Raw genomic sequence first — 17078 nt, 5'->3', positions numbered from 1 at the left:
GAGACAAATTTTTTTCCATCTGTGCATTTAACTTCTGCATACTTTATAGCAGCTAAAGGGTTCGAGAGGACCTCATTACCATCCAAAGGGGACGTTAGCCCTGCGACTATATAACTGTATTAAGATCTACATAAACGGGAATAAAGTTCGAGGGACAGTAGAATGTGGAATTATATATTTTTTCTTAAATGGAGATGTAACTTTTACATAAAACTGCTCATCTCTGCTTTCCTGAATAAGAGTAACTGTTTATAAATTCAGACTTGCTGATGAAGAAGTCTGTGTATATGAAAAGCCCTTCAAAACATGAAGAAAAGGGCAGGCTGTCAATGACCAAGGGGGTACCCCATGGGGGCTTTCAGAGACCTCTAGGCTCTTGTTCTGGACTTGAACTCTGGGGTGGTCCACAGAAATGGCAGGGGACCTTTGGAGCCCTGTCCATTTATCACACAGACTACCTCAGCTTTCTTTAAAAAAAAAAAAATTATTTGGCTACTCTGGGTCTTAGTTGCAGCATGCAGGACTTTGAGTTGCGGCATGTGGGATCTCGTTCCCTGACCAGGGATTGAACCTGGGACCCCTGCATTGGGAGTACAGAGTCTTAACCACTGGACCACCAGGGAAGTCCCTACCTCAGCTTTCTGAGTAATATCTCCTGTGCCCACCCATTAGGGGTAAGGCCCGTGCTCAGTTGCTCAGTCATGTCTGAACTGACTCTTTGCAGCCCCATAACTGTAGCCCGCCAGGCTCCTCTGTCCATGGGATTTTCCAGGCAAGAATACTGGAGTGAAACTGTATGGCAAAAACCACCACAATATTGTAAAGTAATTCGCCTTCAATTAAAGTAAATAAATAATAATTACAAAAAGAATACTGGAGTGGATTGCCATTTCCTACTCTAGGAGATCTTCCCCACCCAGGGATCAAACCCACCCCTCTTGCGTCTCCTGCATTGGCAGGCAGGTTTCATTACCACTAGCGCCACCCGGGAAGCCCCAGGGGTAAGGCATGCATGTGTGCACATGGGCTGTTTATTGTGACTTCAGGTAGTTGGCTTTCCGAGAGGCCAAAGGTGAGCTTGACTAAGAAGCAATAAGGACAGCAGAAGGATTGTAAGGCAGTTTCCTTCCAGATTCTGCCTGGCACAGGGAAGTCTGCCAAGGGCATTTGGTAAACCTCTATTGAGGGGCCAGAGCTGCCTCCAGCCTGGATTTCCTCAGGACTTGGGGTGACACTGCTCTGATGACCATCATTGCATCTGAGGGTGATTTTTCTAGGGTTGGACAGCTGGTTGTTCCTGGAAATTGCTGGAATGGAGCTGCTTATGGTTTATAGCATGGAGAGATAGCAGAGAGGGATGATGTAAGACTAGACTGTTCAGGCCAAGAGGACAGCTCTGCTTAACCTTCTAGCCCCTCACTCCTGCACATACCATGAATAGTTTGTTTGTTTTTTTTTGAAAGATCTTAATGAATTTTTGCCCTTAATCTTTCTTTGTTTCTACATATGACTCTTCCCCCCTTCCGAACTACTTTTTCATTTTTTCTCCTATGTCATTTCTTTCTTCCTGGTGTATCTATATATCAGCCAAACAGGATGGCTTGCTGGTCTACCAGCACTCTCTATTTATGGTGCTCTTTAGTGAACTCTTATTTACATAAGTTGGGGGAGGTGTCCCAACTTAGCCCTCAGGGGGCTGTAGTCCAGGTGGAGAGAAACGATGAACAGGGCCCCTGAGGACAGACAGTCAAGATTTGGGTGTAATTGCTGTGGACACGACTGAGTGACTTCACTTTCACTTTTCACTTTCATGCACGGGAGGAAGAATTGGCAACCCACTCCAGTGTTCTTGCCTGGAGAATCCCAGGGACGGCAGGGCCTGGTGGGCTGCAGTCTATGGGGTCACACAGAGTCGGACACGACTGAAGCGACTTAGCAGCAGCAGCAGCAGCTGTGGAACCACCAGACACAATGCCGATGACCCTGGACACTAGTAGGATTTGTTGCACGTACACATTAACGTGTTAGATCTCGCTTACTCACAAGTTTGAAATGAAGTGAAGTGAAAGTCGCTCAGTCGTGTCTGACTCTTGGTGACCCCATGGACTATACAGTCCATTAAGTTCTCCAGGCCAGAATACTAGAGTGGGGAGCCTTTCCCTTCTCCAGGGGATCTTCCCAACCCAGGGATCGAACCCAGGTCTCCTGCATTGCAGGCAGATTCTTTACTGGCTGAGCCACAAGGGAAGCCCCTCAACTTTGGGGAGAATCACATGAGATCAAAGGGAAGAAGGGTTTTGAGAGGGGGGCAGTGCCTGGGCCTCCTCTGGAGTGGCTTTGGGAGGATACAAGTCCCAGCTCCGCTGCCTGTGAGCACTCGGTTCTCAGAAGGTGTCAACAGACACTTCTTGCATGGGGAAGGTCTGATCCTATCTAATGTGAAATAGTTCTCATTTTCTCTAGGGGAAATAGTGCACAGGAGTGCCTGGGGGATTGGATTCAGGACGGGCTCTTCTGAAAGGGTGCAGGGTGATGGTGGGACCCATCCCTGGATTAGGGACCCTGAATCCAAAGTGGGGATACATACACCAGAGGACTCCCAGCTATTATATCATTGATGAAGTGTTTGGAGGAAAAGCAGAACCACTGAAATATAAGAATTTGGCCTTTGAAAGCCCTGAGGCCACCCCACCTTAGGGTGAATTGAAGTCGCTCAGTCATGTCCGACTCTTTGTGATCCCATGAATACCAGGCTCCTCTGCCCATGGGATTTTCTAGGCAAGAGTACTGGAGTGGGTTGCCATTTCCTTCTCCAGGGAACTTCCCGACCCAGGGATCGAACCCAGGTCTCCCACATTGTAGACAGACGCTTTACCGTCTGAGCCACCAGGGAAGTCATCCTCCCTAGGGTGGAGGATGTCAAATCACCAGTTTTTCATTCCTTCATTTGCTAATCAGTGACTCTTTATTGAGGACCTACTATGAGCCAGGCACATTCTATCTCAGACTAAGATCTAGAACTTCTAGACCACCAGGGAATTAAGAAATACAACAAATAAATAAATTTAAAAAATGCCCGTTCATATCTTCTTCAGAAAATAAAACAGAGCCTTCAGTTAGAAAGTGACAGGATTTGGCGCTATGCTATCACGGGTGGCAGGCAGTCCTCTCCAAGGAGGTGACTGCTGAACCTGGAAGGTGAGAAGGGGCCAGCTGGGGACAGGGGGCCAGCAGAGGGACACACAGGAGGAGGGCCCAGGAAGGGACCGAGCAGACACCACCCCCACCGCTGGCTATAACCTCTGCCCTTGGTTTACTCATTCATTGCCTTAGGCTTGAATCAACCCAGTTTCCCAAAGTCATCAGCACGTGAATGACACAGGGGGAAGCTGAATGCAGGCCTCCGGCCTCAAACTTCCTCCCCCAAACCCTCTGTGTCTTCAGACTTGGATGGAGCTTCTAAGAGGCTTCCCAAGTGGTGCTAGTAGTAAAGAACCCGCCTGCCAGTGCAGGAGACATAAGAGATATGCGTTCAATCTCTGGGTAGGGAAGATCCCCTGGAGGAGGGCATGGCAACCCACTCCAGTATTCTTGCCTGGAGCATCTCATGGACAGAGGAGCCTGGAGGGCTACAGTCCACAGGGTCCCCAAGAGTCAGACATGACTTAGTACACAGGCATGGAGGTTCTAAGATTTGGAACAGAAAGAAGAAATGGCTACCCATCATCTGCTTCACCTTCAGGTCCTTGTACATCAGGGGCAGCAATTTTGAGGACAGAGCAATGTCAAACCTGTTTAAAGAGGGTGCTTCTTCCTGTGACCACCTCCCAAACCTCTCCTAGAGTCATGGTATCACACAGCTACAGGGGGCCACCCTATTCCCGGGGGGAGTACACATGAATGGGGCCTGCCCTATGCACCAAGGGTAAAGCCACACCATGGCTCACCTGTGCCCTGGAAGCACTGGGCCCAGAAGAGCTGGAGGCTGGCTCTATCCATCATCAACACGTGACTCCTCTCTAAAGCATAGACTCGGGTTTAGAAAGGGTGCAAGTGGAGATCAGCTTAGAACAAGGACAGATGGACATGGCTGTGCAGTATTGTGGGAGAAGAAGGTGGCTAACTCTTGATTCCTCTTCCAAAGCTCAAGGCCTCACCTTTGGTAGAGTCTGGTTATCAGAGCTGAGACCAACTCTCACCTCTTTCACATGCTGGGGGAACTAACCGTTAATTCAACATGAGGAATAGAATGACCTTGAGCTGGAAATTCACCTCTGGTTGTCATCAGTACACTTTATCCCAGTGGTCAATCACCCCAGGAAGCCAGCTGTAATCCCAAACCAGCTTACCTAATAACCATGAAAAAAATCATAGACACAGGGCACTTAGCATGAGCACATGTTTTTTGTTGAAGGAAACGGTCCAGCCAGATATAACCTAAGTCTGAAGTCTATAGGGAATGGGTTGGATGGTGCCTGGGTTGGCAATTAAAGGTGTAAGGATTATTAATGGAAGCCTGAAGAAAACCAACATCAAGGAGCAGGTTGGGAATGCAGAAGCCACAGATGGAACTGAGCCTGAGTGGTGAGGGAGATAGAAGGAAAAGCAGTGGTCAAGGTGGTAGACAGTTTCAAGGTGGCAGAAGTGGTCACCAGTGGTACATGCAGCAGAGTGTCCACCAGTGTAAGGTTTGAGAAGTGCCCATTAGATCTGGCTGCAGGAAATTCATGGATGACGTGAGCAGGTAAGGGGAGCAAGTGAGGATCGAGGGTGGCTAGTTTAGGCTGGAGGAGCCTTGAGCCAGTGATGATGGAGAGAATGGAGGAGAGGAGAGAGAAGGTTTTGTCTTCAGCAGAAGGATGGTTTGCTGAGACAGATGGGAAGGAGGTGTGGCCACAAAACTTTCTAAGTCTGTAGGTGGCAGACCTCGCACTGCATGGTGAATACGGAAAAGGATGGAGCAGGATCTGAACTTGGTTGGTGGCGGGGAAAAGGTGGGTCAGGTGAGGACACTGAGTCTGCAGCTGAAAGCAGTCAGTTTGATGAACCTATGTGGGTTCTGGGCTGAGGGGAAAGAGGAGCAGCCAGGAAGCGGCTGATACAGGAGGGGAAAGTTGCGGTCCATTTCCCAGAGGTCTCCAGGAAGTCAAACCCCTGGAGTGTCTGGAGACTGAGAGGTCTCCAGACTGGTTGAGAATCCTGGGGACAGACCCACCTACCCTGGGACAACCCTGGTGGGTGGCTGTGTGGAGAAACAGGCTCGACTCCTGGCTCTCCTATGTGAGCTTGAGCAAGATATGTCACCTCTCTGGGTTTCCCCTGCAATGGTGATGCTTCTTCCATGATGGGGTTGGAGCCTCCCTAATGCAAAGCAGAACCATGCTGGGGACTGAGTGAAATGATCTATGTGATGGCCTTAGGCCAGGGCCTGGCATAGTGCAATGCTTGATACCTGATGGCTGCTGTCATCATCATCATCATTATCACCATCATGTCATGGAAACAGGCTTCTAGAAAGCTCTGTGGCAGGTCCTAGGAGGGAAATCAAAGACCAACGTGGATGTACAGGGCAGTAAGGGGATGGGAGCAGGAGATGTTGAGCCTGGACGGACATATATCTGAGCATGTCTTGAGGCAAGTGTGTGGGGACAGGTTTTTATAAACCCCAGTGTTTTTCCTTTCCTTGCCTCGTGCCTCAGTTTCCCTGTATTTGGGATTAAAGAATTGGAGAAGCAGGCTTTTTAGTTCCTTCTAGTACTGTCATCCTAACTCTGTCACCCTGTCCTGGGGTTTTGCTGAAATGTCACCCACCCACTCTTCCTGCAGGGCCAGAAACTCCCGGTGACAAAGTCACGTGGTCCCAGAGCAGCAGATAGTTCCCTGGATGGGAGGACAGTGTATGTGGCCAACCAGTAGCCAACTGTTTGTACAGATCAAGGCTGCTGAGATGCAAAGTAGAAACACGGCAGGGGAAAACAGGCCCTGTCTCTGGAAGAGAGATGGCTCCACGATGAGCAGACCCACAGGACAGTGGGGAGCGCTAGTAGGGTGTCTGAGGTCTCCGTGTCTGTCTGCTGGTGTTCTCACCAGCATAAAAAAATGGTGGGTAACAGGGGGTGTGGGGCTGGAGATTGACAGAGGGCCAACTCGGCATCTGAGACCCTGGCTTCTGCTTTGGACAGCAAACTTGACCTTGTTTGTGGTTATCAAGTGGGGTATCGTCCTTCCCAGTGGGTTGGGGGGCACTAGGGAGCATGTTTTCCATCAAATGACCCCTTTGTGAGGTCGTGGAAGGCCGTGGTGACTGACCTCAGGTTCATTCAGAGCACGCAGGGCCCTTCCAGCCACCAGCCCTCCAACGTGCGCGCACACACACACACACACACACACAGACTGCTGAAGACTTGAACTTGGAGAGGTCAAGAGGTTAGTCCTGGCCCCCCTGGGCAAGGAGCAGGGAAGTGAAACAAATTGACAATACCAATTGTCAGGGCCAAGTTCTTCAAGGGCAGCATAGCCTGTGTCTGCAGGGCCTGCCTCAGCCTTGAACAAAGGTGCTGGGATGTGCCTGAGGCCAGGAAAGAAAAAAAAAAAGCCTTCAGAGTGAGACCTCTTCTGGAGCCACAGGGCTCCCTGATTTCAAGCCTGTGCTCGGCGTAGGAGTCCGCCTGCCTCTGGAGAGGAGCAGGGTCCGGCGGAGGAATGCAATCTTGCCTTGTTCGCCCAGCACCCTGTTTGTTTCCCGCACAGAACAATGACCTCTCGTGAGCCCGTGCTTTCCAACCTCACCGAGGGTTACTGTGCAGCCCTGATTCCTCCCCTGATTATCTTGAAGCCTGTCAAGCTGTAAGGTTCTCCCTCCGCTCTCTGCTCTTTCTTCCTAATAGACATGAAACAGTCCAGTCAATAATATTTTACTTGTCTTCCCACTGCGTGTCTCTTCTTCTGATCAGTTTAGGCGGGTTTGACTGCAGAAAGTCAGAAGGGAGGTTAAGATCTGAAAAGTTCAGCCAAATGTTATCAGCCTCAGAGATGTTGCTAAGGGAGAGGCCCCCCAGCCCTTGGCGACCGGAGCCAATAATAGCTGCGATGCACTGATAGCGTCAACGCCTGTCAGAGATCCAGGCGTTTGCGGTTCGTCTGTAAACGCAAACACCTGTATCCAGTCAAGCTATGATGGTTATCCTCTCTTTGCCTGTCATTCCCTTCGGTTCCTTGAAGGGGCTGCCAGGATGTTCTAAGCTGTGAGTTGATTTATAAAGTGAAGGATCTCTCCGAAACTTTGGCATGGACGGGGAAATTGACTAAACGCACCTCTCCTCCAGGGGGTGACGCGGCCTTTTGACAATGGTGAGTGAAATCGACGGTCTCCTTTTAATTACATTTTTGAACCCATGGCACCAACGGCTGAGCTGTGGGAATTGGGGGCTTAGGCAGACTTTTATTGTCTCAACATGCATTCCCCCCACCCCCCCCCTCCCCCGCCCCTTGAAAGGACTCTCGGTACTTGTTTGAGATTTTTCTGTGTGATGAATTAGATCAAAGTGACTAATAAACAGTGTCTGTGGAAGCTCTTCAGAACACAGTATATGCATATTTGAGATATTTCCAAGACTGAACAGGCAAGGTCCAAACTGTGAAATAAACTTAGGGCGTAAGGAGAAGACAGCTTACGTGTTGACCTCCCGGCAGGGGCGAGATGTGTGGTGGGCACCCGGCTTTCCTCAGTGAAGCATTGGGCAGGGACCTCGATGTTTGGGTCATCAGCCCTGGTGGCCTGAGGCAGGGAGAGGCGTGGAGATCGCACTGTGTCCTTCCCAGGCATCGCCTCACGGGACAAGTGGCTCCCCGAGGGGCCCTGCTGTTTCTTCCGGGAGAGTCCACAGGCACTTGGGGTCCATGAGCTCGAGCTTCCCACCACAGTCAGGTGAAGGCGCAGCTGCCCAAGGCAGGGTGGTCAGTCCACCCTGCCCCCCATCCACGTGGCCGCCTGCATGTGGCCATTTATTGGGCAACACCTGGTCAGTCATGTTTGCTCACCCTTCATCATCAGAAGTTCGCGGGGCTGTGGAATCGGGTCAAAGATGGGCCCTTAAGGGTCATGGGTATGAGAGTACAGTGTCTGAAATTACACCTGGGACAAGCTGGGATCGCCCATGGCCTGGAATTGCATTCTCGCACCTCAGTGTTCTCATACGAAAACAGGGTAAAATCAGTGCACTTATTGTGAGACTTCTAGGAGACAATGTATTAGGATGAATGACATAAAAACCGGACCCACAAAAATGGCAGCTTCCTACGGCTGTAACACAAGAAGCACTCAGTGACATGAAAGGAAGTGCTCACGGGTGTCTCCTCTGCCTCCCTATTACTAATAGTATCCTCTGTCTTCCAGCCTCACCCTTTAAGAAGTGACACGTCTAATTTGGATCTGGGATTGGTGGAAGAATTCAGGTGTCCAGCTAATAATAATATAACACATAAAGAAAAAAATCCAACAGTGGTTTTAGCCAAGGACTTCAGTCCAACTCACACACATAATGCCCCCTGGAGGAGTCCCAGGTTCCCCTCGAAAGCCCAGGTGAGCAGGTGGGAATGTGTTCCAATCTTATGGCCAGTTTCCACGCTGCAACCCACTGGTTAGTGTGATGGTGTTTTTGATACTCTGGGGTTTAAAAGCCTGAAAAGTGTCAGGAGTCTCACAGCTATTTAGATGACAAAATCCAAATTAAATTTTCTTTTTTTGCCTGTAATTGACCAGGTATACTGGTTCTATACTTACATTTTTTTTTTTTTACTATATATTGAAGTGTAGATTAACAACGTGTTAATTTCAGGTGTACTGCAAAGTGATTCAGCTATACACATTCACGTATTCAGGCTTCCCTGGTGGCTCGGTTGCTCAATTGGTAAAGAATCCGCTTGCAGTGCAGGAGACTGCCTGCAATGCAGGAGACCTGGGTTTGATCCCTGGGTTGGGAAGATCCCCTGCAGAAGAGAATGGCAACCCACTCCAGGATTCTTGCCTGGAGAATTCCATGGATAGAGGAGCCTGGCGGGCTACAGCCCATGAGGTCACAAGAGTCAGACACGACTTAGTGACTAAGCCAATCCCATTGCCATTCTTTTCCAAATTCTTTTCCCATTTAGGTTATTACAGAATATGGAGCAGAATTCCCTGTGCTCCACAGTAGGTCCTTGTTGATTATCTATTTTGAATACAGCAGTGTGTACCTGTCCATCCTAAACTCCCAATCTAGCCCTCCCCTCTTTCCCCCATAACCATAAATTCATTCTCCAAGTCTGTGAGTCTGTTTCGTGTTTTGTAAGTTCATTTACATCATATTTTTTATGATTCCACATATAAGTGATATTGTATGATATTTGTCTTCCTATACTGTTAATTGTTCCTATATATTTTGATTAAAAATAGCAAGTCTGTGATGGGACAGTCCTTGGGCAACATGTGCTGGGGAGAAGATGTTATTTCATGTGGGAAACTCAGGGGAACTGTTTCTGTTGGGGGCTGTGCTAACTGGTGAAAATTGTGTGAACTGCTGGTTTGGAGCCATTCGCAAGACCTCTGTGGGGGACTACGTGCTCCACTGTTCATTGTTTTCTATTTTTCTCCCTCAAGCCCTCATCATGTCCTACTTTAGAGTCAGTGCATGCATGCTCAGTCACTTCCGACTCTTTGCAACTCTGTGGACAGAGCCCACCAGGCTCCTCTGTCCGTGGGATTCTCCAGGCAAGAATACTGGAGTGGGTTGACATGCCCTCCTTCAGGGTATCTTTCTGACCCAACGATCAAACCCACATCTCTTAAGTCTCTTGCGTTGGCAGGTGGGTTCTTTACCTCTAGTGCTACCTGGGAAGCTTCTAAGAGTCAGTAGCAGCATCGAAAACCTGAATTTCCTCCCTCCAGTATAAGGTGGCTTACTTCTCAACAGCGACTGACTCTCTTCAGATTCCCAAGTACGACCCATTTTCCACAGCCTGGTGGACGGTCTGCTATATCTGCCACCACAAAGCGGTGCAACTGTGTTTAATTTGTCATCTATTGGGAGGCTTACACCAGAGCAGAATGCTTTGCGTAATAGAGGTAAGCAACTCAACTGTAGGCATGGGACTTTTCCCTGGTTATAGCCCTGAAAGTCCCACACTCTGGAAACCCTTCATTTCAGGTAAACCAGGAAGGTTGGCCACCCCAGATTAAAGAAAAAAGCATCTCATTCTACATTTCCAAAGAAAAGAATAACAGGAGATAAGAGAATGAGATAACAACATCACCAGGTGCCAAGAATTCAATAGCATCAGATGCAATGGGTTATTTGGGATAATTTACAGAGCATGTGGGTTGCTCTGGAGAGAATCAGAGGGAAGTTTCTTTCTGATTGTGAAATTGTGGTAGCAGAAATTCTGTTCCATCCCTTCCCCACCAACCCTTTTAACACACACCATTTTATTTCACTTCTAGAAAAAATTAATTCATTTGGAAAAACATCACTTGAGAGGAAAGAACCAGGACCTTTTTCAGCTGTGAACTTGCTCTACATAGGCGGGACGTGCTTGAGTAGCAGCTCTGAGAATCAGGCTCTTAGAAGTGAAAGGAGGAGACTTTTGACCCAGGCTGGAGCCCTGACTGCACATCCCAAGTGAGGCAGCTTCTGAGGAGGGGCTACATCTGGGTGGCAGGTACCTCAGTCACGAGCTAGAGACAAGCCTAGCCTTACGTGCACGCGTGCCAAGCTGCTATAGTCGGGTCCGACTCTTTGTGACCCTGTGGACTGTAGCCCGCCAGGCTCCTCTGTCCATGGGATTCTCCAGGCAAGAATACTGGAGTGGGTTGCCATGCCCTCCTCCAGGGGATCTTTCTGACCCAGGGATCAAACCCACATCTCTTGTGTCTTCTGCACTGGGAGGCGAGCTCTTTACCATTAGTGCCACTGCTACTGCTGCTGCTAAGTTGCTTCAGTCGTGTCGGACTCTGTGCGACCCCATAGACAGCAGCCCACCAGGCTCCCGTCCCTGGGATTCTCCAGGCAAGAACACTGGAGTGGGTTGCCATTTCCTCCTCCAATGCATGAAGGTGAAAGGTGAAAGTGAAGTCGATTAGTTGTGTCCGACTCTTAGCGACCCCATGGACTGCAGCCTTCCAGGCTCCTCCGTCCATGGGATTTTCCAGGCAAGAGTACTGGAGTGGGGTAGCTAATAAAATGAAGCCATAATATAGAGAGAAGCAACCCAGTTCGTGTCTAGATGTTTATTTTTCAAATCGTTCAAATAACATCAGCTTCTCAAGTGAACATGTAGATATAGTCATTAATACATTGGTAATATCTACTCTGGTGTTAATAAATAATTCTCTTTTGGTTTTTTTGTTTTCAAAGCTGACTCTCTGGGAAATCCCCGAGACCAGCCCATGAAGATTTGCAATGCGGGTAAGGGAGCATACCAGGGTGGGCACCTCGATTCTTAGATCCACGGGTGCCACCGTTGCCTGCTCCTGGGGGCTCAGCCGGGGATGTAATTGTTCCCATCAAAGTGGAATTCACAGTTGCTGCACACCAGCCCCTCATACTGAGAGCGAAACTCCAGTCACCTGGGGGGGTTACATCCACAGCTGCAGGAAGCAGTCGACAACTCTCCCCAGAACCAGGCTCCTTAAGAATTGACCTTTGAGACTGTGTGCTCAGTCGTGTCCCAGCTTTGCTTGGTTAAACATAGAAAAATGTTCCTCTGGATAGAACCAGCTCCCCATTTATTTCAGAGCATCCTGTCTGTGACGTCATGCCGCCTGGTTTATGGCCTCGTTGCTTGGCGTTTTGAGTTGAGTAATGCCTGCTGGTGCACCAGGCACGGCCTCCGTAACCACAAGGAAGGGGCAGCATCAGGCGAGTCTCCCAGGCATTTGCTGGGAAATCGCTTCCTTTGTGCCAGATGGATGAATGTTTTCCGTATTTCTCACAAAAGGAAAAGGGTTGCATGACGAAGGTTAACATAACAATCTTCTCTTATTACTGTGATTTATGTGCGCATAACTTCGGCAGCGGAATGTCATCCAGGAGGTCTTTAATTGGCAGACTTCAGAGACCACAGAGGGAGATGACAGAGCGAGCTCTGGAGAAATGAGTGTCTGCTGCCATTCCCGGTTCATCGCTGTGGAGGAGGTCTAAATAAATCTCCGGGGGAAGGCAGTCAACTTTTAAACTTTTTATTAACCTGATCTCTGCTAATGAAATACAAAGAGGAGGAGATGATCTTCAGCTTCACATGATTTGGGTCTCGTGATGCGGCAAATGACTGCCTAGGGTTCTTGAGACAACGGAGCTTGAGTCCTCTGACGATTCTCATTCAAAGACAACAATACAGTCAGTTTGCCGTGATTATGACTTCAATGAGTCACTTGGTCTTGTCTTGCCACATAGGATATGATTGTGCATTTTTAGGAATGTCAAAAAATGTATTTTCTTTTGTGAATATATTCTAAGCCCTCGGAGGAAGGGATTTGTTTTGAAATGGAAATGCTGCTGCCTTCCACACTGTGATGCATTTCTGAGAAGGGTTTCTACCCTTCTGGGAAGTGGCCAGCTCCCTGGAGGTGGGCATGCACAGGACTGGAGAGGGACTTTTTGGATAGCCCGGTCAGTCCTAATGTGGGAGTCATTTTTAAGGATGTTGCAGTCTTTCTAAAATCATGATCAATGTCTATGGAAACATCTGTGTTTACATGGCCTCAGAGATCATGGGGACCTTTTCAGGCATTAAACTCCAGCACTGTGGGCATGTATCTGGAAAAGGTGAAAACCAGTTCAAAGAGATACATGCAGCCCAACGTTCACAGCACATTATTTACAATAGCTAATACAGGGGTTTCCCTGGTGGCTCAGATGGTAAAGAATCCACCTGCAATGTGGGAGACCTGGGTTCAACCCCTGGGTTGGGAAGATCTCCTGGAGGAGGGCATGGCAACCCACTCTAGTATTCTTGCCTAGAGAATCCCCATGGACAGAAGAGCGGGCTACCATCCATAGGGTTGCAAAGAGTTGGTCATGACTGAGTGACTAAGCACAGCACTCAGCACAGCACAGGACATGGGAGCTACCCAAGTGTTCATCAACAGATGAACGGATAAAGAAGAGGTGGTATATACTAACTCAACCATAGACAAGAATGAAATAATGCCAGCTGCACCACCTGGATGGACCTAGAGATGATCATACTAAGTAAGTCGGACAGTTTTCATATGATACCACTCATATGTGGGCTCTCAAAAAAATGGTACAGATGAACTTATTTATAAAGCAGAAACAACCATAGTAAGGAAAGTTATGGTTACAGAAAGGAAGGTGAGGGTAGGGATACATTAGAAGTTTCAAATTAAGAGATACACACTGCTGCTGCTAAGTCACTTCAGTCGTATCTGACTCTGTGCGACCCCGTAGACGGCAGCCCACCAGGCTCCCCCATCCCTGGGGTTCTCCAGGCAAGAACACTGGAGTGGGTTGCCATTTCCTTCTCCAATACATGAAAGTGAAAAGTGAAAGTGAAGTCGCTCAGTCGTATCCGACTCCTAGCGACCCCATGGACTGCAGCCTACCAGGCCCCTCCATCCATGGGATTTTCCAGGCAAGAGTACTGGAGTGGGGTGCCATTGCACACTAGTATACATAAAATAAACAAACAACAAAGTTCTCCTGTATAGTATAGGGAACTATATTCAGTGTCTTGTAATAACTGACAATGGAAAAGAATATATATATGTGTGTGTGTGTGTGTGTGTGTGTGTATCTGAATATATATATTGGGTTGGCCAAAAAGTTTGGGTTTTCTGCAACATTTTATATATAACTGGATCACTTTGCTGTACATCAGAAACCATACAACATTGTAAACCAGCTGTACTTCAGTAAAAAAACTCCCCCAAACCAAACCAACAAACAAAAAACCCCTCTAGCCTCTGTGATACAGTGGTTCCCGAACTGTGGGCCGAGCTCTTTCATGGGCCACTGGGCTTTTGAAAGAGGAGTGGAAATGTATAAACTTGCATTTATTTTCTAAGCTGTAGTTTGCCAAAGGCACAATGTCTCTAAGTTGGGTTTCCTCAGAAACAGATCCCATTTCCAGACCTGGAGTGCAAGCCATTTATCCGAGTGGTGATCTTAGGACACACTGGAAGGAAGGGGTGAGCGAGGGAGATGGAAGTGGTGGTTTAGCTGCTCTGTCATGTCCGGCTCTTGTGACCACATAGACTATAACTCGCCAGGCTCCTCTGCCCATGGGGTTTCTCAGACAAGAATACTGGAGTGGGTTGCCATTTCCTGAGGGAGGTATGATGGTTAATATTGTGTATCCACTTGGGTGGGCCATGGTACCCAGATATTTTGGTCAAACATTATTCTGGATGTTTATATGAGAGTGGTTTTGGAGGAGATTAACATTTAAATGGGTGGCTTTTCAATAAAGCAGGTAATGGGGGTGAGGCCACATCTGGAATGTGGGTGGGCCTCATCTAATCAGTTGAAGGCCAGAATAGAATAAAGACTGACTTCCTCCCATGCAGAGGTAAATGGCCTTTGAACTTGAACTGTAACATTGGCTCTTCCCTGTGTCTCCAGTCTGCCAGCACACCCTGCAGATTTTGAGTTTGCATAGTGTGAACCAATTCCTTACATGTCTATATGCACAGACACACACAGACACACAGACACACACACACACACACACCCTATTGCTTCTATTTCTCTGGAGAATCCTGATGCATGGAGGAAATCTTGAGGTCCTGATCCCATCTGGCCTGGGGGAGAAGTGAGGGAAGACAATTCAGGGTGTATCAAAACAGGTTTCTGTCCTGGGCAGTTGAGGCTCTAACAGTTGGGAACTCTGAGGGAGTGTTAAAACAAGCCTCAGAGATGTTCCAGGTGAGTGGAGAGATGGTTAGGGTGTTCATTCACCAACTCCTGTCTGCCACTGTCATTAACTCCTTGGCACATGCTTGCAGCAGAACACCCTTGGTGCATGTACTAGAATATAATGCCAAGGGAGTATGGCAGGGCACTGATTGCTCTATACAAAGGCCACTATGTCGGGGTCTATAAAGCTTTATGCTTCAGAAAACTTTATCCTTCAAAAATGATAGGAATATACATTTAATGTGATGAAGTCTGCAATGCAGGATTGCAAAGAATATATTACAGGCTATATCTTTACAATAGGAGATACTCCATGTGCAACTTAGTGGTGTCTCAGTTTGCCTTGGTTTGGCATGATCCAGCACAAGTAGGGTGGCCCGTACATCCTTGATGCAATTGAGCTGGGTGGAGAGACTGATAGATTCTACTGAGGGCTCCTCTACATACTGACATGTATGTGGATCTAGAGAAGAGTTAAACCTAGTTCTGGCTATACCTGATGGCACCAAGGGTACATGTCTTGGAGGATAGACATCATTGGTTGAGGTGGGTAATTTCTTCTTTGCAGGCAAACTCTTTATTTTCATGTTAATTTCTAAATACCTGGTGAACTAAACCAGCTATAATATTTCAAGCTGACTATTCCCTAATCATGTGTTTCTAGCAGAGGCTCTTGTAGCCTTCCTTTCACTAAGCTAGAACCAAGTGGCCAGCTCTGATTCTTCCCTACCACTCTCCTAGCCACGCGGCCATAACATCTCATTCTTTTTTCTTTCGAAGACTTTCTCCGTCCTTAGAGCTTTGGCTGTTGCTATTATTTGAGGGGAATATGAGCTTTCTAGCCCATATTTTATATTAAAAAACTCCTTTGCTTATAGCTCAGATGTTTTAAGGGTCTACCCCGCAGAAGGTAGGCGATTTGCCTGCCTACATCTCTGGCTGTTGTTGTTCAATCATTAAGTCATGTCTGACTGTTTGTGACCTCATCGGCTGCAGCACACCAGGCTCCCCTGTCCTGCACTATCCCCCAGAGTTTGCTCAAGTTCATGTCCTTTGAGTTGGGTAATGGCTTTACCCTAGTTACCTGTGAAACACTTGAACTAGCTCATAGGTGGTAAAATGCACCCAGAGTAATAATTTCATATATTTAACAACCAGTGTGCAAACAGGACTGTCATTCTCTGCCTCCTGAAACTCCAAAGGGTGCCATGTTTTTATAATCTTGTGGGCTGGGGGAACAAATCCTTTAAAACTCAAAGTGGGTTGGGCGTTCTAATGGCCCTTGCTTTCCTTTGGTAACAATCCGTGTGTCTGGGGGGCTCATGTGCCACTACTCATAAGGCGACAGCAGTGATCAGAAACATAATTTTCAATATTTATGATTGAAAATGTAATTTAGAAATGAAAGAAAGGGCACTTGTTCCTCCTTAGCTTGAACTGAAATCATTGTTTGGAGACATGTTCTTTATATAGTTAATCTGGCCAGTGTAATTTACCACACTGTGGCTGAATTGCAAGTCTGACGCTCTATTCATCAAGTAAGAATTATTTGTGCAAAATGCATATGAATTAGTAGGTGTTGTGTGGTGCCATGGTGATTTGATTTAAAAAGTCTGGATAGGGTTTCATGGGCAGGAGTTCAGTGAGTTAAATCTATAGCAGGTGTCACCTCCAGGGAACAGATTTGGGGTCAGGAAGTCAATAGCTGAGTTGGCTGTAAGTGGGTCTCATATCAATCTGTAGGTCCTCATCCCACCTGGACTGGGAGTCATGGCTGCCACTAATCCTGTTTGGACTTGGTCAAGGGATGTCAACACACTTAAGGGAGCAAACCAGTGGCTGCTTGAGGTATGCAGTTTGGCCTGTGTGTGTTTAATGTTTTGCTTTGAAGTAATTTGCAGCCGTGATTTGGAGAAGGCAATGGTATCCCACTCCAGTACTCTTGCCTGGAAAATCTCATGGGCAGAGGAGCCTGGTAGGCTGCAGTCCATGGGGTCCCTAAGAGTCAGACACAACTGAGCAACTTCACTTTCACTTTTCACTTTCATGCATTGGAGAAGGCAATGGCAACCCACTCCAGTGTTCTTGCCTGGAGAATCCCAGGGACAGGGGAGCCTGGTGGGCTGCCGTCTATGGGGTCGCACAGAGTCGGACACGACTGAAGCG

The 17078-nt window shown here is 47.8% G+C and overlaps 1 long non-coding RNA gene and 1 other non-coding gene across 6 annotated transcripts; one reads left to right on the top strand and one right to left on the bottom strand.

Moving 5' to 3' along the window:
• Nucleotides 1–550: 550 nt before the first annotated feature.
• On the bottom strand, nt 551–623 carry TRNAG-CCC (transfer RNA glycine (anticodon CCC)). Its single transcript has one exon. It is a non-coding gene; the product is annotated as a tRNA-Gly (tRNA).
• Nucleotides 624–5505: 4882 nt separating this feature from the next.
• LOC147353568 (uncharacterized) lies at nt 5506–12386 on the top strand. 5 transcript variants are annotated; one of them, XR_015145730.1, is made up of 7 exons: nt 5506–7350; nt 8396–8581; nt 9926–10102; nt 10185–10293; nt 10478–10655; nt 11391–11441; nt 12051–12386. It is a non-coding gene; the product is annotated as an uncharacterized LOC147353568 (long non-coding RNA). The 5 variants fall into 5 exon arrangements; XR_015145729.1 differs by having other exon boundaries at nt 5507–7350; nt 10478–10695; XR_015145726.1 differs by lacking the exons at nt 11391–11441; nt 12051–12386 and having other exon boundaries at nt 5507–7350; nt 10478–11243.
• The last annotated feature ends 4692 nt before the right edge of the window (nt 12387–17078 follow it).

Source organism: Bos grunniens, chromosome 18 (assembly GCF_055505025.1).
Source record: "Bos grunniens cultivar Pamir isolate PY7600 chromosome 18, Bosgru_T2T1.0, whole genome shotgun sequence".
In the NCBI taxonomy this organism is placed as follows: domain Eukaryota; kingdom Metazoa; phylum Chordata; class Mammalia; order Artiodactyla; family Bovidae; genus Bos; species Bos grunniens.
The sequence above is the reverse complement of the archived record's forward strand: the minus strand, read 5'-3'. Positions and strand labels throughout refer to the sequence as shown.